Source organism: Anser cygnoides, chromosome 4 (assembly GCF_040182565.1).
Source record: "Anser cygnoides isolate HZ-2024a breed goose chromosome 4, Taihu_goose_T2T_genome, whole genome shotgun sequence".
NCBI lineage: Eukaryota > Metazoa > Chordata > Aves > Anseriformes > Anatidae > Anser > Anser cygnoides.
The window spans coordinates 3,396,346-3,420,825 of NC_089876.1; the positions used below are offsets into that span (position 1 = coordinate 3,396,346).

The window sequence follows — 24,480 nt, forward strand, 5'->3', positions numbered from 1 at the left end:
CAGCATGTTTAGTGTAGTCTAAAGGGATAACCATATTTCTTTTCTGAGCATCCATTTCTGAGCAGATTTTAGGTAACCCTCGTGACTTTGCTTCCAAAGGAGAGCACTATGTCTAATCCATTGCAAAGTTGCCCATGCCTTTTACAAATAATCAAATAGACTGAGTCTGGCACTTCGAAATTTGGGGTGTCTTTCATATTGAACCATGCATTTATGCCTATTAACGTAATATGAAATAGTGTCATTTCACAGAGGCTGATAAGCTGGAGCGTGGAGATTGTCACAGTCCAGTGGAGAACAATAGAGAATTTATAAGAGCACTTCAGTGTACAGCCAATAACTATTAAATAGTCAAATACATGAGAGCAATTTGCAGAAGAAACCACTCCATATGAAATAATGACATTCTCAGCACACAGGAGGTGAAGCTCAAGATAGTTACAGACAGTGTTAGGACCACTTACAAGGGCTAATGTTAAGGCTGAGATGCCTGTGAAAAAGCATCATCTATTAATTGGCTCAAGATAGGAAAGCTTTAAGAAAGAGGGCACATGAGCAATGCAGAGCCGCAACAAGCTGCCAGTCAACACAACAGTAATGGCATTATAACAGGAGCTTTGCTCAAAGACTTTGAAAGACTATGAGATTAAAAAAGACGTGAAGGGTTTGAGGCAAAAGCCACATGCCTAGGAAAAGTGTTGATGACTTGTAACTCTGCCTCCACTGATTCTTCAATCAGCTCTTTGAGGAGCACACAATAGAAGGAGGTCAATGGAAAGTGAAGCAACCTGCTTGGAGAAATTTTGTCTGCATGCTAGAGCACAGGTAGGAGTAGCACTATCTCTCATGAGCTCTTAGAGTGAAGAGAGAGCTAATCTGAAAATGAGAGTCCTACTAAATGATTGCAGAGCAGACAGGGAGAGACAGGGCTCTTGGTAAGCTTCCAGTTGGGAAGACATAAAGAAGTCTCATATTCTCCATATGGTGGAACCCATGGAAGAGAGTACCATGACTAAGACTTGTTTTCCTCTGTTCATGAGTAGTCTTCTTGTTGCTAATAAGTACAGCAAACATTTCAATTAACTGTCATGAAGATGAGCTTGGAATAAATCAAGTTCTGGTCTCTGAGGTGTTCAAGAGTCAATATTGGAGCGTCCTGCCTTTGTGCAGGCAGCCAATTTCTTAGGTAGATGGATGTCTTGGTGAAAAGATGGGGTCACAACTCCAGTTTCAATTCATGAATATTCACGGCTTTCCAAGTATACCACTTTTTACCCTTCAAAGCCTGTGTTTCAGCAACCAGCATTGAGGGATAAACCCATAAATGATGGTGACCGAACTCTTATGTAAAGGGTCTTAGCTTCCTAATTACCTGGGTGCAGGTGAGCTGAGTGTTTCTGAGAGCAATGTGGAATCTGGAAATGCCCTGAGACTTCCTGTGTGCTTTACAAATCCTTGGCACTTCAGGTGCAGAGGTAAAACCTATCTTAGTCTAGCAGATACAGACACACCGAATTATGGTCATGTTGGTCCCTCTAGGCCAAGCCTGAAAGTTCCTGCATTTTAGGGGAATGCAACTTCTTTACATTCTATACATATGGAGAATACATTAAGGGTCTCAGGCTCCAGCCCTGTCAACCAAAATACTTTTGTCCCAGCAAAAGACTGCTTTTAAAGACAGCATGGCCGACAGCATTCACTCTGTTATTTTAAATTGTTTATACATTCAACATCATGGAGCAGCTGAGCACCAGGTCTTGGTATTCACACTGGAATCCATTTTGGAGAGGTTCACCCATGTAGCACTTACAGAGGAATTTCTTGGTCTCAGTCCAAAGCAGTTAGATTTGATCCAATTGCCTGGGCTGCAGAACAGCTCTGAGCAGACCCCCGAAGGGTCAATGACTGGTTGCATTAAACAGCTAGAAAAATGGCTTTGTGCCACAAAGCGCTGAGCTGTAGTTAGTAGCTGTTATCCACCGGAAAATGAGACTAATTATTCTGATATGCTGATAATGATTATCCCTGAAATGGTTTCGATCTGTCAGTTGTCCAAAAGAGTAGACGTATCCAAAGCTATTTGTCCCTTCCATCAGCCATCCAACCTAGCAATCGTGATTGTCCCTTCAGCAGCTTAACTTTTTCCAGCAGAATGGGGAAATGGCCAGGCAACAGAAATGTCCCTGGCGGTACCTGAACTAAACATAGGCTCAGAAAAGTTGTTACATTAAATTATATTTGCACGCACAGTCATAACATTCTTTTATTATCCATTTGGGTGAGACTCTGAAATGGCAAAAAAAAAAGGGCAAAACTGCAGGAAACCAATTTGAAAGCTGCGCTTCATTGCTCCAGAGAGAGCAGGTAATGAGCTCATGCAAGTCTGTGCTGGGATGTGTTCACATGATGAGATCTACACGCTCAGATTTCTGTTTTCTCATGGAAGTCAAAGTTCAGCATTTCCTGGCAGGTGAGAGCCTCCTTAATGCTGTTGATTAACGTAGAGAATTCTGGATGGATTTCTAAAGGAGAAAAAAAGAAAAAGAAAAAAAATAGTCAAGGATCTTAATTGCTTCAGCTGTAACATCTCTACTGTTTTTCAGGACAGTGCCTATATGATAGCTTCACAACATATTATTACTGATGACTAAATAATAACACCCCCCCCTAGACTAAGGTAGCTGAGCATGACGTGGAGCTTCCTGGGTTGACGATGGGGTCTAGAGGATGTGGTGGGATGGGATACCCCAGACACGACTCCACGACCTGAGAGGTCCCTTCCTGCTCAGGGTTCCTATGAGAAAGTCCTGACCTCCTTTTCCCTCTTCACACACCATCCCCTTCCTCCTCCCAGTCTGCACAAAAGAATTGCCCAAAATTCAGCCCAGCCTGAGTCTACAATGGAAACTTTTCCTCACCAAGGATCTTGCTAAGCTTCATTTTGCTTTCTGCCTCCAGCACCTCTCTCATTCAGTAGAAAAGTGGAAAGAGATGACTTTTCACATACATTTCATTTGCTCTTTCCCCAAAGATCCTTGTTTTATTTTCTGAAAGTCAGAATAATTCTTGCCCCTATTTTTAAATAAATACGTCTGCCTGTGAGCAAAGTCATGTCCTTGGAGTTTTCAAGAAAAGTAGAAATTTTGGGGATGTATGAAAAAGCAGAGGAAGAGCAGAGGAAAAGCTAGAGATAGCATTTATGTATTTTTTAAACTTGTTGCTGCCTTCTTTGCTCTCTTTCTTGCTGCCTGTGAGGAATATTTACCCACAGAGTACTTTAAAAGAGCTTGCTTTAGTAAACTGTTTTTTGATGTTGATTTTTTTTAATTAGTAGATCTCACAACTTTTTGCTTCATCAAAAATAAGGCAAAGTTCTTTACCTCATTTAACAGTAGAACAACTGAGGCTCTCGCTGGTGAAGTTAATTGCCCCTGGTCATGTATTTCCTGCCATTGTTGCTGGAAAAACAACTGAGTCTTTTGAGCAACGCACTGCCCACCGTGCACCACTGTCTGAGAAAGCAAAAAATACCCTACAATCCCCACAGCACACCTTATAAATAAAAGCTCTGTAACACATTGACATAAAAATGGTGGTTTTCCATGCTGGAAAGGCCCTTCTGGCACTTGGTGATAGCAATCCCATAGTCACATCTAAAACACCTTTGCATCATCAGTGCCCTGTGGCGCAACGACCTCCACGTCCTGCCAGGTTCTGCCCATGAGTGGGCACAGATCAGGGGGAGCTGCAGCCCTGAAATGGCAGAAGAATTTGGGAAAGACAGCTTGAAAATTAGCTTTATGCATATGCACAGACCCCGGGGGAGGTGACTGCTTGCCTGAAGTAGTCACAATGAATGTTTCATGGACCATAAAGATTGTGAGGCGCTATTGCAAATGTGTCCCATGAGTTCCTTTGCAACACAAGGCAAACAGTACTTGTGGCATTCAATGCTAACTTCTTTTTGGCTCTACTAAATATTTTTTATTTTATTTTATTTTATTTTATTTTATTTTATTTTATTTTATTTTATTTTATTTTATTTTATTTTATTTATTTTATTCTATATTATTTTTAATCAAATGTTGATAGATATGACAGGGTCTTTTCTGCTCATTTAATGCTGTGGCAATGCTTGCCCAAAGCTGCAGGACATGGAGATCAGAGTAAAGAAAATCAACCCACAATTTGGCACACAAGAAGTCACTACTTCATTTCAGAAATGTTAAGAGGCACTTAAAGCAGAGCACGGGGTACATCCCATCCCCATCTTAAATATGCTTTCATTGGCTTTAAAAATCCAGTTGTCAAGTTGTCACTTCTGTGCCTCCCCTTTCATCCGACTCCTCAGTATTGTCGATGGCTATAAATAGGGAGGGCATCTCTGACCACACAGCACTACCAACACTCCCTGGTGTCTGTCAACAGCCTCTAAAAGACGCATTCTTTTATTTTTTTATTTTTATTTTTCCCCCAGAAGAGACATTGGTTTTACTGGTGACTTGTGTTTTTCCCTGCTCTTGTGCATGATAAGAGAATAAAGACCATATGTGGTTTTGATTATTATTATTACTATTTTATTTTATTTTATTTTATTTTATTTTATTTTATTTTATTTTATTTTATTTTATTTTTTCTCCCTTACTTCTGTGGTCTCTGGAAGCAGAAATGAGCAGCAGAGATATATAAAACCTCAGGGCAAGTCCTGCTTTCTGCCGGTGTGTCTTTGATCCCGAATGACAAATGCATCCTTTGTGATTTTGTCTGGCCACCTTTTCACGACAGATGTCTCCGGGACAAAACTGGAGTTAACAAAAATCCTCTCACTGAAGAAGCTACTGCAAGCAGAAGACATTTCCACCATGCATCACTGCAGACAGCCAGGATTTGTTCATCCTTGTCTGAGCATCTCTGTGCCGTGCAAAGACCTAGTTTGGAAGTGCTATCATACGCTGGTGGATTGTGTTCATCTGAGTCACTGAGAATCCCAGAGCTCAGCCTCCAGCCCTGCACACTCCTTGATGTGGTTTTACCCTGTGATGGTACTTTCCTAGACAGCACAGTTTAAGGGGATGCCATCAGCTAAGAATCATTCCCCAATAGGTAGGACAGACAAAATCATCCCGTTTGGAAGAAAAGACATAAATATGGTGCAAGGTGTGCCTCACAACCAGATATCTGTGGGCAACTGGGTGCTCAGAACCGACTGATCGCCTTGGGGCTGGGAATTTGTCTGACTGCATGACTCTTACCTGACTGCACGACCGCAGGACTCTTGGGCAGATGCCTCCCAGTTCAGCCCATGGCCTCTCCAAGCAGAGGGGCACAGGGCAGAGCAAAACAATGGAGGGAAGCCTTAGAGCTCAGCTCTGCAAAAGGCTAGACCAGCCTTTAGGGCAGTAACAGATAAGCTTTCTATTTCGAGAGTATTGGCTTATTCCGCAATAAATTCACAGGTGTCTTCTGCACCTCGGTTTACACAGAAGTGAAACAGAGACAATGCCAGGCTATAAGGACTGTGCATGCTGACCTGGCCATTAGTGGGATTGTTCTGCTTTGGAGATGCTCCAAAATGCTATTATTGATTTTCTGCATCATGTGGCAAATGTTTAGCACAGCTCTTGAATGTCTGAAGCCCTTTCATGCTTGGAAGAAAGCATGACTGCTGGAGTCCCATCTGCAACAGAACAGAAAGGGCTCGAAAACCATTTTCAATAAAATAAAAGGGAACTTTTGGAAATGAAACCTTTTATTTTATCTCCTTATGTTTTTAATTTGCCAGACAAGTGGGAGAGAAGTGCTGAGAAAGACAGTGGCGTGAACAATAACAAGGCAAAGATAAAAGCCATGCTCTCCTCCTGCTTATGCTTTAATTTTTCTTAGCCTTTAGCTCACATTATCATGTACATAGCAGTTTGCCGTTCTGGGCTAAAAAGGATCAGCAGAAAATAAAAGCTCTGTTTCCCTAAAGAGCAATAGTAATCGTGTGGTTAGAGAGAATCTTGCTCAGATGGAGGAGATACAAAGAGGGAGCCCAGATATTGCTCAGCTCTTCTGAGTGGAGAATATCTGATGTGAAACAAGCTACGGGCTCCAGTTGCATCACAGAGGCACTGGGGATCAGTTCCACCTACTACTTTAATGAAAATTTTTATCTTCCATATGACATAATATCTTTCAGACTTTACCCTGTTTGTCAAATTGTGTGAACACTGTTAAAAAAAATAGGGCTAAATTGTTCTAGGGCTGTCACAAGAAGGTGGATGACATGCACAGTGTAACGGTGTTGCCTTATTTCCTTAGGAAAGTATGCTGAAAAGCAACAGAACTAGTTCACAGTATTTTTTCCTCAGTTTCCCTACTCTACTGGGATGCTATAAGATTTCCATTGTTTTCTAGAGCAGAGAACAGAAACTCCCTTGTTACTACAAATCAATACCACGTAAATGGATTTCATTTTATTTAGTCCTTTGGCAAATGAATGATACCCTCACTGGAGCTATTTTATATGTCTGCAAGACATCATTGGAATTCTTGAGTGTCTGGCCTTCCACAGGTCTGGAGACTTCACAGAGCTCTGCAAAAGTTTTCTCACAATGTCTGAAGCTCCAAGAAACTCCTCAGACCTAGAAACACCATTGTGTCATCAATAACTCGGCTTCAATAAGATTGTCTTCTTCAGTGCTGGTACAGCCTATTTCACAAGTCACCAACCTCTTTTGACACTGTCAGAAATGATTAATATTTCTGCAAGGTGGGCTTCACAAGGAAAGACTGAAAATTAAAGCCTTTGGTTATGTAGTTTATAACAGCAGGAAGAGATGTAATTGAATGGTATAAAAAATATGACGGTGCACAGAGCACACTACAGAAATAGTAGCTGGTTGTTCAGCTAATCTGGGAGGTATTTTTTCCAGGTGCTTTTTTAACAATACATGAGCCATCTGTGTAACTCATTGCCACAAATTGTTATTGAAGCTGAATCTTTAGAGGATTTTAAAAGTTGTAGACAAGTTGTAGTTGAGTAATCATATCTATTGCAACGTAATCCAAAATGATTTTCACTTTGATCTGGAAGTTAGGGAGTCCCTGAAGTATCACAGGATCTATGGAGAAGAAAAACAGAGGGCTTGTTGTTAGTGAGTTTCTGTTTATTATACAAAGATTTGTACTGATGCAGGGTAAAAAGAAGTGGCTCCCCCGGAAAATCAGATTGAAAGCCATTGACATAACATTGGCAGTTTTTTGTGTTGGGTCTGCGGACTGAAAATTTGGAGATGAACTGAGAGCATAATAACAAAATGTGTTGCAATGGGGTGAAGTGCAAGCAGGTGAAGCTACTGAAACCATCAAAGAGGTTTCCAAACCCAAAGCCCCATATGAGGGCAAATATCTGTCCTTCAGGAGGTTACAAGGTAGCCTGAAAGTATGACACAAAGAGGAGCAAATTGGCTTTGTGCTGTTAAAGATCATTTTGAATTTAGTGGGGTGGGAAAACCTCTGTCACGTTCAGGATTGGATGGTGGGCCAGAGAGCAGGGATGGGGAGAAGGAGGAATTTGGTCTTCAGAATAGGGAGCTGTCGAAGGTGATGTTTAAAATTTGTGGCCCAGCTGTAGGACAGACGCTGAACCAAGCCCCTAGGATGATGCCCACCTTCATATCTCTGCCTGCAGACAGGGAAAAACTGCTCGATGGATGGTGAGTGCTACCCATAGGGCCAGCTGGCTTCCCTGAGCATGACTTGGTTGGAGCCTCTTCAGAGAGGCATCTGGGGCAGGAATGGGGTGTATTGGGCTTGCAGAACCACAGAGGCAAGGGGAGCAGAGCCTGGAGACCAGCTTGCCCAGCACAACTGCAGCATCACTTGGCAACCAAAGGTGCAGGAGTTTTAAACTTGCACTGATGAATGAAATCCTGGTGTTCAACACAAAGAAAACCCGTCACTGCACCTTGACCTCCTCCCCCCAAAAAATTAAAGGGAACAAAGAAACAACCCAAGATTTTTTTCTTTTTCCAAGTATCTGTTTTGCTTCTGAAGTGGAAGAACATGGTCTGTTTGTACACGCTCCCTTTAAAAAGACAATGAGCTCTCTTGTAAAGAAAAATGAGGAGGATGCAAAAGTTAGTGAAAATGACACCCTGCCAGGCACATATGTAGTATTTTATATCGAAATTCACCAAGCAAAAAAGAGGAAAACCAGAAATTTGGGGTTATTGTCTCTCATTTTCATCCCCCACCCATGTTTTGAGAAAACAAGCAAGTCCATCTGATCAAAAAGTCATGCTCAGAATGAAAAACCATTTTGTGAAAGATTGGCAGAAGAGCTAAGGTGACTCTACCAAAGACTGATCACCCTCTGAACGCAGTCAGGGCTGCAGGAACAGCGGGTGGCCAGGCAGGCTGTGAGGTGGGAGCAGACCCAAGACCATCCATCTGTGCAGTCATGCCATTTTTCTGCACTTTTCCAGGGCTTGGGGATTCCCACCCTTCCAACCCCATTTGCTGAGAGCTTTATAGTCAGAAAGATTGCCTGCATCTCTAACCAACATCTCCTTTCCTGCAAAGGAATCTAATTACTTTGTGTCCTGCCCCAAAGAGTATTTTTCAGACACAAAGCACAACTATCACAGTCTTTTTATATGCAGTATTTTTTTTCAGAAAGGCAGACTATTATATCATCCCTTCAGTCTTCTTATTTCCAGACTGAAAAAGCTCAGTTCTTTTCATTGATTCATTCAGGTCAATTTTTAACACACCTGCCACTCTTGCTGAACCCTGGACTTCCTCCAATTCATTTCTGACTTTCTTAAAGAGAAGTCTGCTAGATTGAATATGGGAGTGTAGGCAAAACTTCACCCATTTCAAGGCAGAGAGAATTAATTTCTTCTCATATCTAACACAAAGCAGTTTTTAAAGAGCCCAAGAAGGGATTTATTTATTAATTTATTTATTCAGCAACAGTGTGAAAAGAAACTGAAAGGGGACAGACAAAAGAAAAATCCTTTTTATGTCATGCCATCACCTGCAGCAGTCTTCATCTTAAGATGCTACGGATGCTCAACTCCTATATGGCTTCAGAAAAAAGGTGGAGGAATTTATGGAATTAAAATTCACAGAAGAAACATCCTCCCAGGATTATCAATATATGACATTGGTCCTGACCAAGCAAGATTTATCCTTTTATGCTTGACCCATCCTTAGTCAGGCCCCTTCCTCAGTTGATTAAGACATTGTGAATCTCTGTTTAAGAGGTAGATTTAATGGTCTATTGGGGATGGCCCCTTTGTTGAGGGACTTCATCTTGATACAGAAGTACTTCTAGAATCTTTGTGCCTTACTTGGAGTAGTCTGACTATTTTCAGATTACAAATACTGAAGAGTGAAAAGCAGAACATGCAGTTCATATGTCAGCATGTCTACTTCTCTGCCCTGTGTCTGCAACCCACTTTCTTCCTTACTTAAGGAAGTTTCTTACACCTGTAGGCAAGCAGAGACAAGACTATTAGTCCTCTAAAGTTTACCCTCCATAGGTATTCCAGTGTTGATGAATGGTCTCTCTGCACTTAACAGCATGCTCCTCTGCTTGCTGAAACAGGAAAAGAGCAATTGTTGCAACCTGGGTTTGGGCTGCTGGAATCATTAGGAGCAAGCAACTTCATCTCCCTCAGTTCCCCTGTGCTTCAGGAGGGTTTGGGTGTGCTGATTTCAGCTGGCCCTGTGCAGCAATCAGAATCCGCCTTGATGGCTCTGCAAAGACTAAGCCCACAAAGGCTCAGGTTCAGAAGAGATCAGCTCCTGTTGACACAGTTATATGTGAGGTTCGATGGTGTGACATGCCTCATTTCTCCTGCAGCCTTCTTTTCTCCTTAAAATGCTGGATAAATTCAAATTGCCCGGGTCTTTTGGGTACACAAGTAAATGAGGGAAGATCTGCTGTGCCACAGTAACACCTTGGTTTCCACAATGCTTGTGCCTTCTTGAGTTTGGTAGATTTAGGAATCAGCACAGAGTCTTTCAGACATCCTAAGTCAACATTTGTGAAAGTAACTTATGGGAGATGGCAGTGGAGAGAAATTAACTGTTCCAGCAGCAAAACGTCTAATGCACAGGGGAGTGAGAAAACCATTTCTGGACAAAAGGGGATGATGTTTCATTTACAAGTTAAAGACAAAGCAGTAACCCAGAGAGGAGGAAGCAACCACAAGTCTGATAGCACAAGTCTGATAGCACGTATCTCATGGAAATCAGCACAGGCTGTAAATGACATTGAAAAACACTTAACAGCAAAAGAGATCCAAACCCTAGATCTGTCATTTCTGCTGGGAAGTTTTAAAAACAGCAAGGAAAAAAACAGTGTGCTTGGTGTTTTTCACAGAATGTCACAGTGGGTGAAAACCAGAGATTGTCCATCAGTGGCAGGAGTGCAGTTATCCTCCAGGGGTTGTGGTGCTCTTGGGGGAAGAAAATCTCTTAGAGTTTACAGCTATACAAAGAGAGACACTGGCTGTTGTAGACTTTCCCTGGTGCAGAAGTCCTCAGCCTTATTTTTTTTTTTTTTTGATTTGTAGGTATCTCTACGTTTTCTGCAGAGTGGCAGATCCTAAAATAGCACACTGAAGCTTGCTGACAATAGCTTTGATTTCCTAATTACTTTTCATGGGCTCGGAAGCAGGCCACAGGCCACACTTCCCCCTGGGATTTGTAGACAACAACCTGAAGGCAACTGATAAGTTTATTAAAGTATCTGCTGTTACTTCAAAGTCCTGGAATTCCTGAAAATAGCCTAATGATATGCGGTTATGGGGAGGAAATTGTCCCCCACTCTACTCTTGAATAAAGCTAGTGGGACTCTGATGCTGTTCGTATGTTCTGTGGACGATGGGGCACTGCAGCATGAGCACCGTTAGTTGCTAGCATGGCCAAACAGCACTAGGAAAGGAGATGATTCATGCCTCAGCCTGGACTAGTAGCAGAGCAAGTATGCCCCTGTTTACAGAAAGCACACAGACAAGCCCTATATTAGAGGATTTTGCAGTATTTAATCACAAGAGGCAATATCGTGTCTAGCTTAACCTCTAGCTGACAGCGGAGGAAGGACTTTCTCTGTTGACTTTTGAACCGATTCCAGTAGTTTGTGTTTTCTTAAGCAAGTACTTTCAGCCACATCACCCAGGCATGATAGTGAGACTTCAGAAGAGAAGAGGTTGTTTGCCACCACGCTTCAAAACTTGCCCTTAACTCCTGCTATTATAAAGAAAAAAATAAAATAATAAAAAAAAAGAAACCAAACCTTAGTTCCATTCAAAAGTTCTCATTGTAACTCCAGAACCTAATTATGCATCTTAAGAGATTTAAAGGATGGGGTCAGTATCTTCTCTGCTAATCTAAGCACACATTGAATGTTCTCAGTTTGATCTTCATTTAGACCAAGAAGTACTTTCAGATCCAGGGGGTGAATTACTCAGACCTGCACTGAAGTGAATAATTTACTCTGTCACAAAGGAGCTCTGCTCTCTCAGGAGCACCTGATGCTTGCTTTTGCTCCTGCACTTTTCTTTCCATGCCTTATGGCATAAATCAGCACCAATGTCAGTGGGCCAAAGTAACTGGCCATACACATGGAGGAAGACAGTTTAAAGATGTCCCTGATTCTGCATCCTGGGTCTGATTCTCTGGTGGTACCACCAGGAGTAAATCCCAATTCAGTTACACCACTGCAACACAATTGCAGTTGTGGGGCTGATATTACTCTGCCCTTCTACTAAAGAGGCTGTGAGCAGAATGTGGCCCAGACTTCCCCACTTTTCTGGCACAGGCATAAATGACTACAGAAGGCACATTAATGAACCAAGTAGGGTGAGTCTGGCTCCTAGGATTTCTGCGATCAGTGCCTCTGTTGGAAAGGTCTTCAGCTAATCTCTATAATTGCAAAACAATATATATACTTAGGGATTTCTGGACCAATTAAGTTTCATAACAGAATTTAATAAATGCAGGGTACAGGGGACTGTAGTTGAAGGGAGGTCAGATTATCAAGTACTAAACAAAGAACTTATTTCCTTAGGCTGGGGTTTGTGTAAGAGATAGCATCTTTCCCCAGCCTTAGCTATTACCAGATGGTTTAAAAAGAAAGAAGCTTTCAGGATCTCAAAATTGGACTATGAGCCAGAAAAATGTTTTTGTTGTTGGTTTATTTTGACACTTGTTTTCAGCTGTACTAGCTGACCTAAAAAAAGACGTTGCCAGCGCTTTCATACCTTGCATTTTCTGTGCTTTGTGGCTCTTGCTGTTACTTCTATCACCACTTCGCCAGATATACCACTGCCACCATCCTATGGTGGACCAGCAAAGAGTGCCTGGTGTTACGAATCTCACAGCTTGGACTTTACAGGTGAGTGTGAGAGAAGAAAAACAACTGCCTGCCCTTGGAGCAGTTTTTCAGACTCTGCTCATCAAGAAGCCCTTTGCCCAAGAAACAGGATGCCGTTTCTTCTCTCATCTTTCCCTCACTGCACAGATTGAAAGCACAAGCCTTTGTCTAACATGAAAATGGATTCTGGAAAATGTGTTGCTGATGGCAATTTTGCAATGCTGAGAGGAATATAAGCTAGGAGATCAGCTCTTTGCCATCCATATATTCTATTATATAGCATCACTGGCTTGATTTTTTCTGAAGCTTTCAGCCAAATGCTCACCTGCTCGTCACCTACCATCAAAGCAAGACTGCCAGAAGAGTTCATCTACCATTTAGACTCTGAAAAAAAAATATCCAGAATTCTCTTTGCCTTTCTGCTTCTAAGCCAATCCTTTTGAAAACCAGCATTACAGCCAAAAGTAAGGGCAGGGCTATCTGAAGTCTCCTGGAAGTCAAGGCAGGCAGACCTCTGGGTGTATACCAGAAGATGTACAAGGATGGGTTTTCAATGGGATACCTTCCTACTTCCCTGTAGCTGTAGTGTCTGTGTTCTTATTTCAGCAGCCCTCTTCTTTTTCCTCTAATAGTTACCACATCTATGGCCATTTGGATTGAGAGATCAAGGGAGAGATGGGTTTGGTATAGGGTGAGCAAATCTCAGCTTGGTTTCCCAATACTGTAAGAGTCCTCAACACTTTGCCTGTGAAGGTGACCTTTCTCTGTCACCTTAGAATAAATTTCTATTTGTAAGATTTCCAAAAGAAAAGGAAAATCAGTCTAGTACCAGTGAAGTTAAAGCACAAGTCCTTGATTTTCAAGGCAGGTAGCACAGTGGGAAACACTACTGAAGCACTGATAATTCCACATCTGTTTGCAGTTGACAGGTCCCAAAACACGACAGCAAAATCAACAGAAAAGAAAAGAAAACAAAACAAAACAAAAAGAAACCACACCTGCAGCAATCACAGGCAAACACTTCGAACCGACTTCAAAACTGCTTTGTCTGTTCTCTTTGTCCTCCCACAGGCTGAGGGGCAAATACACAGTTTCTTGTACATTTTGTAAGAAATATGAAGCAATTCCCAGAACAAGACCAGGGTTATGTTTCCTGGGGTCATTTTTTTTGCAGTACCTGGGATGAAATATCACTAGATGCAACCTTTCCCAACCCCTTCCATCTGCTTGCTGGAATACACACTGCAAAGGGAGATCTTCCCAAGGATGTTTCCAGCCTGATGTTTCCAATTTCCAGCAAAGTCCTTAATCACCCTGGCAATCTGAATTTGGTTTGGACTCATTGAACTCTGAGCATTGCACTTCAGGGCAGATTTTATTTCTCAAAAGAAAGCATTTGTGTTTGGGCTAAAACTTGCCATTTTCCTTGATATTATGTTGCTCTCCTATTGTGTTCTCTCTGTTTATGCAAAATACTAATAAGGAATTATCTCAGGATCTGGGTATCATCCTGAGGATGATTGTTTCTGGGATAACATAGTCTCTGAGCTCAATCAAAGCAGTTTGGTTTGCATCAGAGTAAGTAATTTCATTTTGGTTGTTTCCATACTCTCTTGTGTCCACCAGAACTGCTCTGGTTATTTCCAGGAGCCATCACTGAGATAACTCTTGTAATTCCTTGATGTTTTCACAGTCAGACTGTGTTATGACTGCATCATGACACCCTACAACCAAAAAGCCAGAAAAGCAAAGAAATAGAGGGATATTTTGGAAAGCAAAGGGCCACCAGAGATTCTTGTCTGTAGAGGTTAATATACACAAAAGGTGTTCAAAAGCAACTATCAAGCACATTTGCCAAGTACTCCAAAATAAAATAAAAAGTGATTTCTCACTAAAACTTGTTATTTGTTTCTACACAGGGTATCCTTTGTGTAATCATTAGAAGCTGGTTCAACCTGGAGTTCAAATAAAGCTTGTAGACAACCTGGCATTTCCCTATCAGTGCTTCTAATCACAAAAACCTGCCACTTTTCTGTTGAAAGACGTTTTTCATCTGTTGCTTCCCTTTCCCTGAGCCAGAAGGGAAGACTTACAGGCTGGTTCCTGTTGCAATCTTATCCTAAAACCAAGACAGCAATGAACCTTTCTCATCTGAGTGGGAGCCTGATAATGGCAACTGTCATTCTTTGTGCAAAGAAAGCTTTGTCATTGCCTGCTTTGTTTTCCATCTGAATTGTTTTCCTGGTCACCACTTTCACTTCTGCCACTGATTATGTTCCACAACTGCATAAATTAAATGTTTTATGCATTCCTTGTACTGTTGGTGCAGATTTGGTTTCCAGACGGGGAAAAAAATGTGCAAAAAATTTAATAATTAAATCATAAAGCCATCTGGATTTAAAGGCAAAGGCTAGACAAACCTTAATACCCGCAGCAGCTGTCCCATGGGGGTAAGGAATAGCTCTGACTTCCCCTCCACCCTTCCGAGGCCAGTCTGAAAACTCACCCTAAATCCCAGGGACAATGAAAATGAGAGAGGCCATGAAGATCAGCCTTCCCACGGAGCCAGCCCTCTGCCCAGCAATACTCACTCTCCCATCTGGCCCAGTCACGTACAGCTCCTGCGAGCTACAATCAGGCCAACAAGCAGAACACACGGGTGGGAGCAGAGCAGCTCCTATGAGAAGGATACCAGGCTACATGGTCAGAGTGACACCAACAAGACAGCGGGAAGAATGGGTCCAACACCTCATGAATCAATGCTGAGGGAGCATTTCCATTTCTTGGAGAAAGAAGTGCTATAGAAGACTGAGGGGATGATGTGAAATATTAATCTATGCTCTAAAAGTCAGCTGGTGAAGGGTTTTTGTTTTTATGGTGGTTCCAGACAGATAAATGGCTATTATTACATGCCTGACAAAGACAGAGGAGTTGAGTGTGCACAAGGTGGTAACACCAGCACAGGTAGCACTTCCTGGGAGATCTGCAGAGCACAGCGATTTACAGCACTGCTGCAAGGCAATGTGAATTCTGTTGAAGGCATGCTAGTGCCTGAACATTCCCTATCTCTTCTGGTCAAACAATACGAGACGTGGGGGTGGGTGAGAATACAAGCTGCCATAATCCATCTGTGCCCAACAGCAGCGCATACCCTGTGATGGATGAGAAACTTTCATGCATAACTTTCCACTTGTTTGTTTATATAGCTTATTCACAACACTTCTGACATAAATAGCTGGGAAAAATAAAAAAGCAGGATTTTCTGCCTTGGTATATGAATTACCTATAGGTATGCCTAGAAATACTTTTTGATTTTATGTATCTATGTTATTTTCACTTGCATTTTGTGCCTGCAAACATTTCATGTCATCATAGTATGCAAATTGGCCCTACCGTAGTTTTATTTTATTGTTATTTTACGTACTCCTTGCATTGTATGTTGTTACATAAAACTCTTCTTTCTTGGAATGGCAGCTTAGTCTCTTTGGTGAGTGTTCCTTGAACTTTATTCACAGGCAGTGCCTGGGATTCAATAAAAATGACCATCAAAATCAATGGATCTGCAAAGAGCATCACACTGTTTTTGGTAAGCTAAGGAGCTGCAGGTTGAGAAGATTACTGCAGCATGGTGCTAAACAACTTCTAACAGTGTAAAAGCATCCATAAATGGCAGTTCACAAAGGAAAAAAAATGGGTAAGTTCTTGGATGTTTCAGTAGATCAGTAAGATACTGTGATTTCCAAAGACAGCAATTAAAAACTTGCTGCCTATGGAGGAATACCTGATGTGTTTCATGTTTGGCTCCATAGACATCGCGCTGTAAAAGCTGCATGAGTGTTAGAAGTGAGGCACTGTCAATAGGGAATGAGAATGTATATATGTGAAGATATTCAGGAGCCAATGTTAGCCACATATTACTTCATTTTGCACTAATTTTCAAGTCTATGCAAACCATTAGTTATGGGGAAACCAAACAGAACCTCTCTGTGGGTTTCCTATTCCTCTATTTTATCCATGCCGAACCTTCTCTGTGTTGTCTGTGTAATATTCTCTTGGTCATTTTACAGATTGGTATTTTATGCATGTTTTGCAACCTTTTCTGTTTTCATGTGATCAGTGAATTTTTCAGTGCTTGATCTTCACAAGAAAATAAAAATCACGGACAGGCAGTGCTGAAGGCCTCCCGCTGCTTGGGGCATGTTCAGTTTGGAAGTGCCTGAGATCCTGGGGAGAAGATTGCTGGTTCTGTGCCCAGCCTAGCACTTCTTGAGCAAGAAAATGAACAAGAATGATATAATTAAGGGTTGTCTTTAGGACATTCCTCACCACCTGACCTGCTATGCAGATTTATGGTTATAAATAGGCCATGCGCAAAAAGCAAAATATAAAGTCATCAGTTTAATGGTGTGTGACCATTTCACGTTCCTTCTTAAAAGAAGGAAATTCCTTCAAGTGGAATGTTTAGCGAGAACACCCAAAATAGGACCTTTTTTTCTTCCTAGCCAGCCTTGGCTTCGAGCTTCGGACTCCTCCCAAGCATATTTCATGTGAGGCTCCAGGCAGTCTCGCCCCAGTCACTGGGCACTCAATCGCTTGTCTGGGCTGCCTACGCCAGGCTTGTTTGGAAAGACAACAGGTAGACAGGCACACCGAGGACTGCAGCCCAGGGTCCCTTCCAAAATCCAAGGGAGCTCTTTCCTCAGCCAACGTGTGATCTAGTGACATTAACGAATAGCTGCATTGCATTATATGGGGTGAAACGAAAACTACGTTTGTTTAGTCAATCGTATCAAGAGACTAGCTCGTGGGGTGATTGGAAGTACTGAGCGTGAGTCACTGAGGTCTCACACAGTCCTTTGCGTAATGACTACATAACTAGAATCGCAGGCTCGTTTGTGCTGAAATAAATAGTCACGCCAAGATCAGCTTATTGGGTACAACTGTTCTGTGACCCTGTTTATGAAGACATCTTTGTTGAGCACAATTTTTGCCTGTCACCTCAGAGGCTAAATAAAATATTTTTGCAATTTCTTTTGCCTGAGGCCATGGGAAAGCTTTGCAGCTCTGGAGGGGCAGAGGCATCAGGTGCAAAAAAGAAATGCACAGAAGCTGAAGAACTCCAAAACCTGTGGAAAAGACAGAAGCAGAGAACTGCAGAAGAAAGACTGTAGCATGTGCAAATACAGAGAGGACCATTTCTAGTTTTAACTTGTACCCCTTTTTCTGTGGGGATAGACTGAAATCGCCGTAGAACAGAAGAACCAAAACAGCTGTGCCCAGTTCAGGAGGTTTCAATGTTAACATCCATCAGCATGACAGCTCACTAAAGTGGCACTACTCAGATACAGAGAGCTCCAAAACTCAAAACCAGTCCCAAACAAGGTCCTGTGGCCCAAATACAACTGGGGAAGAGGAGGGTCAAATGGGGACTGAGCATCTGTATTTCCATGCTTGTGCTGGAAAAGAAAGCCCTCTGCTGTAAGACATGGAGCTACGTCCATATAAAGCAACTGTACTTTTGCATGGAGGGCTGATACAACTGATGGGGACATTAACCCAATTTGGCCCATGGGACTGAGGAACTGGGGAAGCTGTATAACTGCATTACAGATGTACAAATAAAATAATAAAAAACAACAACAACAAAAATAAAAGCAAATAAAAAAAATGCTAGTTTTACTGTATATGTTGTGGGGATGAAAGTATATTAGTTGAATGCACAAATTGATTTCCCAGGAGAAGAGGAAGGATGAACATAAGACTGAGGTACATCTGCATCTGCCTACCTGCTGATCTGTCTGCAGGTTCTGTATAAGGCACCCTGCTTTTGTGGATCATGGCAGAAGAGAGCTATGAATTTACAAGGATCTCACGGGTCTTTAAGAGAATCCCTGAGCCACTTATTCCAGCCCTCATTTCCTGAATGTCAGGACATGCTGCAAAGCCCAATGTGGAGCTAAATCTTGATGAGAGACTTGAAAAGTCTTTTGGCCTGCTGGGTTTTACAGATTTATCGGAGATAATTCTTTGGGTGGAATGTTATAAGATAGAAGTGATTCAGCATAAATGTTTTAAAGTGTGAACTTCCCTAGAGCAAAGAAAAGTCAGGGTGTAGTCTTGAACAAGGGTGCATGACAAAAGGAAAAGAGGATAGGATTATCAAAAAGGGACACGTGGATGACAGAAGTGGGTTGTCCCCACTGTCTGACTCAAATAAGATGCAGGAGTGCAGCAAAGTCCTTTTCTCTTCTGTTCTCTTTCTGTTCTTAGGTTAGGAGCAAAGTTTCATCACTCCTGTGGATATCAAGGCTCCAGTCTCTACTGGGATTTCAAGCATTGCTGTATTCCTGATGAATGAGGATCATTCCTCTGTTGTCTCCTATGAACAAACCTTATTTCTTATCACAAAAGTAGGCATAATTTGGAAACTTCCACCTCTTATTATCTTTGCTGGTCATGTCTATATATTTATCTCCAGCGAGCAGCTCAAGCATCCTGACAGCAGATGAGATGTGAGCTATGAAAAAAATAGTGTCTTGGGATTTTAGTCTTCCTTGGGACATTTGCTTGCAAACATCTGCATGTTTGTGCAATCTGGCTTCTTGCAGCACAAACTTCGTTCTTTAGAAACATTTTGATGAACCCTAGGACTGGTTTGACTCTGGCATGGCTGGTTTTTCTGTCCCCAGAGCAGGGGGAGGGATGGGAAAAGGGGGTGATTTTGGCAGATGTAGGGAAACTAGCTCTGACCTTCCCATCATTTCAGGGTAGGATATTAACAGAGAGATTCCCTTGGGTTTCATCCACACCATCCTCGCCTCTCTGCATTGACAACAATGTAAACAAGAATGGCTCCAAAACCCTGAAATCTTGCAGCTGCATCCTCCAAATAAACATGTTAGTGAAGTCACCTTGCAGGTTGATGTGGACAGAAGGCAACCAAATCTGCCAATGCCATAATTAAAGGAGGACTTGGAGACCCCTCAAGATAGGCTTAACGGAGCAGCAATAGCTGAGGTAGGGACTGGCTGAAGAAGAGCTGCTTTGCAAGTTCCCTAGCACCTTCTGCTGTCGTTTGGCAATAACTTTCTGTCCCTTCTGGCTGGCTCTGAACAGGCACCACAGCTCAGCTGCTCAGCAGTCCTGCTTTCCTGGCCAAGCACTGCTGCTCACCGTCGTCCTTGGTATTTCGATCTACTGATGATATCAAATCTTGGGAGCAAAAATTTATCCGGCTTTATGAAATCTGGAGTGACATACACCCTCATCAAGAATTTCACATTCTCCCATAAGGATTTCTTAGTGCCTTCAACCATTTGCTGCTGAGTTGCACAGAATCACTATTCTCATTTTAGAGATACTGCATCAAGGAGAGGTTACATGGGGGTATTCGTCTCCCTTAATGCTTTAGAAATCTGAAATGAGATGTTCTGCTCTACACCACTCACTGTGACCTCCCATTAAAGTGAAACAGGAGAAATTGGTGCCTGCAGGGAGAATTCATCTGACAGGCCTTTGGTAAGGCAGTTTAGGAGGACACGTATCACCCTCTACCACATCTCTGCAGGTTCTCACAGAGGCTAAAGAGACCCGAGGATGACCCAAGGTCCCATGATTCTCACCCAGACTCACCTGCTGAGTCTGGAACAGACCTAAGAGCCCTCAAATCCTCATCCTTATATTCCAAGACTACTCAGCTTCGCCTCAGCACTTGGTAGCATGCTTGGGGATTTATGTGGAGATAGTCATTTGACAGTCATATTCCTAGCTGAATAAAGTCAATGTCTGTCTTTTACCTTGTTAGTAGAAACTAAACTGCATACAATACTGCAAATATGAATAATAAGGATTTAAGTAGTCTCAAGCATTATGTCAAACTTCAGCAAACAGCAGCTATTTCAACAGAAAGCACCTGCTATTATGCTGCTGAGCTGTTATGTTCTCAGTGCAACACTCTGCTTTGGTTGTGGTTTCTTTACTGGCACTATGCTGGGTTATTCTGCTCATTTGAAAAAATACTTTACTGTACTTAGGTTTACTTTGAAATTGGACGCAGTCTCTCGTGTTAGATTCTCTGAGCACCTAAATCAAAATCTAGTAACTGTTGGCTTTCACAAAATCCTCGCTTGGCTCACTTCAAGGAAGCATGGATTTACTTACTGTGGAAAGAGAAATGGGGAACATGCTTCTCTTTTTATGTTTTCTGTCTTCTGCCTGATGGGATGTGTTTGCCTCACAGATGCAGACATGGAGGATCTTCTTCCCCACCTCCTCCCCCTTGTGACCTCAGGGGTGCCTTCTTAAAAGACGTGTGCCCAGAGCACGAAGACCCTGTGGAAGACCCAGCAGGACAGATGAGGTGAAATGAGAGAGAGATTCTGTCTGGTTTGGTCATAAAATAATAGCCAGTTCCTAAATAGCCTGACTTTTGCAACCTGCCCCCAGTTGTTGATCTCTCTTCCTCTTGATGTTACTGTTGATGTTCACCAGGTTCTTCTCTTCCACTATCTTGGATTTCACACCACAAGTCTTCACCTCCCTCTGCATCCATACATGAGGAAGGGAGATGTCCATACTGCTGCCCCTCCTCCCTCCCTGCCTTTGCCCTTAGCCCTGGATCATTTGACCTGAAGAGACGATCTAACCTTTGATATGGGTACGTTGCACATTCTGTCCAGTCAGAACAACTCAAGAGAGTAGAGAGAGTGAACGAAGACACAAAGACCACACAGCTAAACAATGTTTGTATGTTCTAAAGACAACAAATCATGTGAAAATTTAAGTAAGTAACATCTGCTCCTCCTTAGTGTTTCCCACTCACTTCATCTTCATCTAACCAAAGTCTACTGGGAGTCACTGCAAAGAGGAGCTTGAGGACAATTTAAAATCACAAAGCAATAGGCTTGGGGTTTGGGTCAGGTCTGGGACATCAGCAAGTCCCACAGAAACATTTTTATTTGTTGGGAAGGAAGGGTTCAAAGACAAAGAGCTGAAGTGAAAGAAGTGCTGAAATCCAAGCATGGATAACTGATGCCCTGCTTGACTGGTTGAGGAGAGTGACTGGAAAAACAAACTGATATGCATTTTTTCTCAATATTTTCCCAGATGAAGAGGATTTTATAAGACTGCTCTACTTTCCCATTTTTCAAATGGCAATGCTGAAAACATCAAAATACAGATAAATCTGAAGAGCCTTGGAATAAAACTTTTCATTGTTATGAAGTTCCCTTTTGAGGTTAAATTTCACTTTCAGCAAAGTTTTCTGTTTTGAGCTGTTTAGTTTCACTACTTCTAAAATCTCAACAGTATTTTTTTTAATTCATTACATATCTGAGAAAAAAAGGAATGCTTGTAATTTACAAATCTGAGTTGCAGTAAACCAAGTTCAAGAGAGATTGTTAATCTTTTCAACAGATGTGAATAAAGCATGTACTTTCAGTAGACGGAAAAGCATTTATTTTTATTTTATGCACTGAAGAAAACATCTGGCCTACATCAAGGCATGCGAACCCTCCTGTTACATAAGGACCTGGCAAGGTAGGCTTAATGCGTAGAGCCTAATTTGATTCACAATAATTAAAGCTCAGAGAACATTTCAGTGTTAATATTCCAACACAAGATTGGAATGAAAATTGGAAGACTGAGACTGTATTCCTTCTGTAATGAACTTGTGTCACCGCTCTCACCAGTTAGGGATGAGTTTTCACCATCCCTGCTTGCCTCCTACCCTGTCAAGGGAAGCTCAGCTCTCTGGGACATGGTGTGTTGGTCGCAGAGGAAATCATCCGTCTTGTTCTGCTATCTTACCACATGCCCAGGCTTCCCTGCTCTTCTTTGTACAAGTACTCTGCAAGGTCTTTAGAGCAAAGTCCTTGCCAAAGTTTTCTACTGCTTTCTAGGATGAGACCTTGAAACAAATTTGGGCCACTTTCTTATATTGTTGTGCTGTCAGTATGGCTTCAGAAGAGAATGAAAGTGCTGTAAGAGTGTGGAGGTTGAGTAACAACATGAGCTAGCATGCAATAGTAAAGACTTTCTCAGAGATGGAAAAAGGAGGATTTGGAATCATAGAATGGCTTGGGTTGGAAGGGACCTTTAAAAATCATCCAGTTCCAACCCCCCTGGATGAGAAGAGAAATTTTCTCACTCCCATCTTTATGTCCTTTTCCCCTAACTTCCTCTTAAAGCAGTGCAAAGCTCTTCACAACGATGGTTCTGTGTTGGGTAACTCAGGGTTTTCCTGGCAGCAAGTGGGAGACGTGGAGCTTTCTTTTTTCTCCACTCGCAAGGAGCTTTTGATAGCCTCTTCCTTTCCCCAACACAGAGATGTTTATCCTTTTCTAAAATCTGACTCTGCCAGCACTCTGTTGCTTTATGTACTTTTCTAAGACAAAAGCAAATCAGAATACATTTTAACCATTTTTTTTCCACCCCTAAACTTGTTTTTTATATAAGAGGAATTGATATCTATTCTGTCTGGATACAAATATGACAGTCCCCTTTCAGAGGAACCATCACCAAATGCTGTCTCAGGCCCATTTTTTATGGTGCCTTTGCTTTCTCTGACACACAAATGAAAGGTACGGTAATAAAGTCAAGCTGTATAATTTAGAAGTAGTCACTGTTTGGCCTATGAGTAAAGAGTGGCACCTTCACCAGCAGGTAATGTAGCAATTCAGAGATGAGCTAGAGGCATGATCCTTGTTAAAAAACCTTTTCCAGTGATAAATGGAAAGGTGAGAAATTGCTCTAAAAGCTGAACTCCAGCTAGTCTGCTGCAAGCTCTGTGATGGCCCAGAGGTTATAGGCTGGAGTTCTTAGTTCTTAGCCTCATCTCCTCCACTGGATGACCCCAACCTGGTGAAGAAGGTAGGTTTCTGAGAGGGGCATCCTTTGCAGCCCTTTTCAATTAATTCCCAAACCTTCAGTCATCCTTGGGACATTTCTAGTCTTGCTGGGGGCTGTAGCCAGTTTGGGTGGTTCACAGGGTCCCTGATGGATCAGGCTGGGGGACTGATGTGCAACCAGAATCCCCTATCCAAGCACAACCATGTGCCGCCTGACTTGACACCATCCTCTTCACAAGCCATTTCCTCCCCACCATGACTGTACCTGAGCTTTCTGTGTAGCTAATCTAGTCAGCTTTTTGCCCAAGAGATCTGAAATTTTGTTTACAGTGCAAGAAGACCTATTCCTTTGTGGAGGCAAGTGGCCCTGAACACAAATCCCAGAGGATCTACTTTGTGCCACCCCAGTCCCTGTGAGGAACTTCATGCTAGGTTCGTAACTAGGAGAATAACTTTCTTTAGCTGATGGAGGTGGATTATAGATGCAGTTAGGGATTCAGGGAGCATGAATGTGATCCTCCCAGATTCCCCATTCTAAGGAGCAGTGTTCCTCCACAGATAACAAAGAACCCATAATCTGCAGTTATTAACCACCAACAGTGGGCTTCATAGAATATCCCTGAGAAACAGGTTTCTTCACCAGAAAGAAAATTTCTGGGGAAAAGTAAAACCCTGCAAAAAAATTAATTCACTAAAAAACTTTTTCCCATTGTAGAAGCCTTGATGGCAGAAGCGTTGCTACATCTCAGAAACACTCTAAGTAGTCAGGCTGATTCAGAACAAGGTTATTCATTTGCTTTAGGGCAGCCTAAAAATCCCCAAACACCCTCCAGCTTCTCTCTCACAAACTCTTTGTCCCTCTTCCTCCCCCCACCTCCAAAAAAAAAAAAAAAAAAAAAAAAAAAAGAAAGAGTATTTGGCTTTTTGCTGTGCTTTATTCAGCCTTTTGGATATGTGAACTCTGAAATGCACACAGCGATGGACTTCACTGGTACTGTGAGAATCAGGTCTGTCAACGTCATTGCCTGATTTATCGACCATTGACCTTAGATACATTGCAGCTCTGCAGCAGTCTTGTCTGCCTGGCAGATGTGGCTTCTTGGTTAAATTTGTTGTGTTCAGTAGCCGTGAGTACAAAGTACTACATGAAGGCAAATGATGAGATATCTTTTCTGATCCAGACAAGGACAGAGAGCCAAGTCTGCTGAAGCTGAGATGCCTTACTATCATCTTGCACCAGCTGAGCATCTGGACCTTGTG

General features: G+C 42.2%; 1 long non-coding RNA gene across 2 annotated transcripts in view; it reads right to left on the minus strand.

The window, feature by feature from the left end:
* Positions 1-987: 987 nt before the first annotated feature.
* Positions 988-24,480, minus strand: part of LOC106036689 (uncharacterized) — a 30,286-nt gene continuing 6,793 nt past the window's right edge. Inside the window, exons 2-3 of one of the 2 annotated variants that reach the window (XR_007161804.2) lie at positions 20,534-20,704; positions 988-2,522 (exon numbers count right to left, since the gene is read on the minus strand). This is a non-coding gene — a long non-coding RNA (uncharacterized lncRNA). Of the gene's footprint in view, positions 2,523-7,000; positions 7,107-20,533; positions 20,705-24,480 lie in introns of those variants that run through there. The other variant, XR_010831627.1, reaches the window with a different exon arrangement.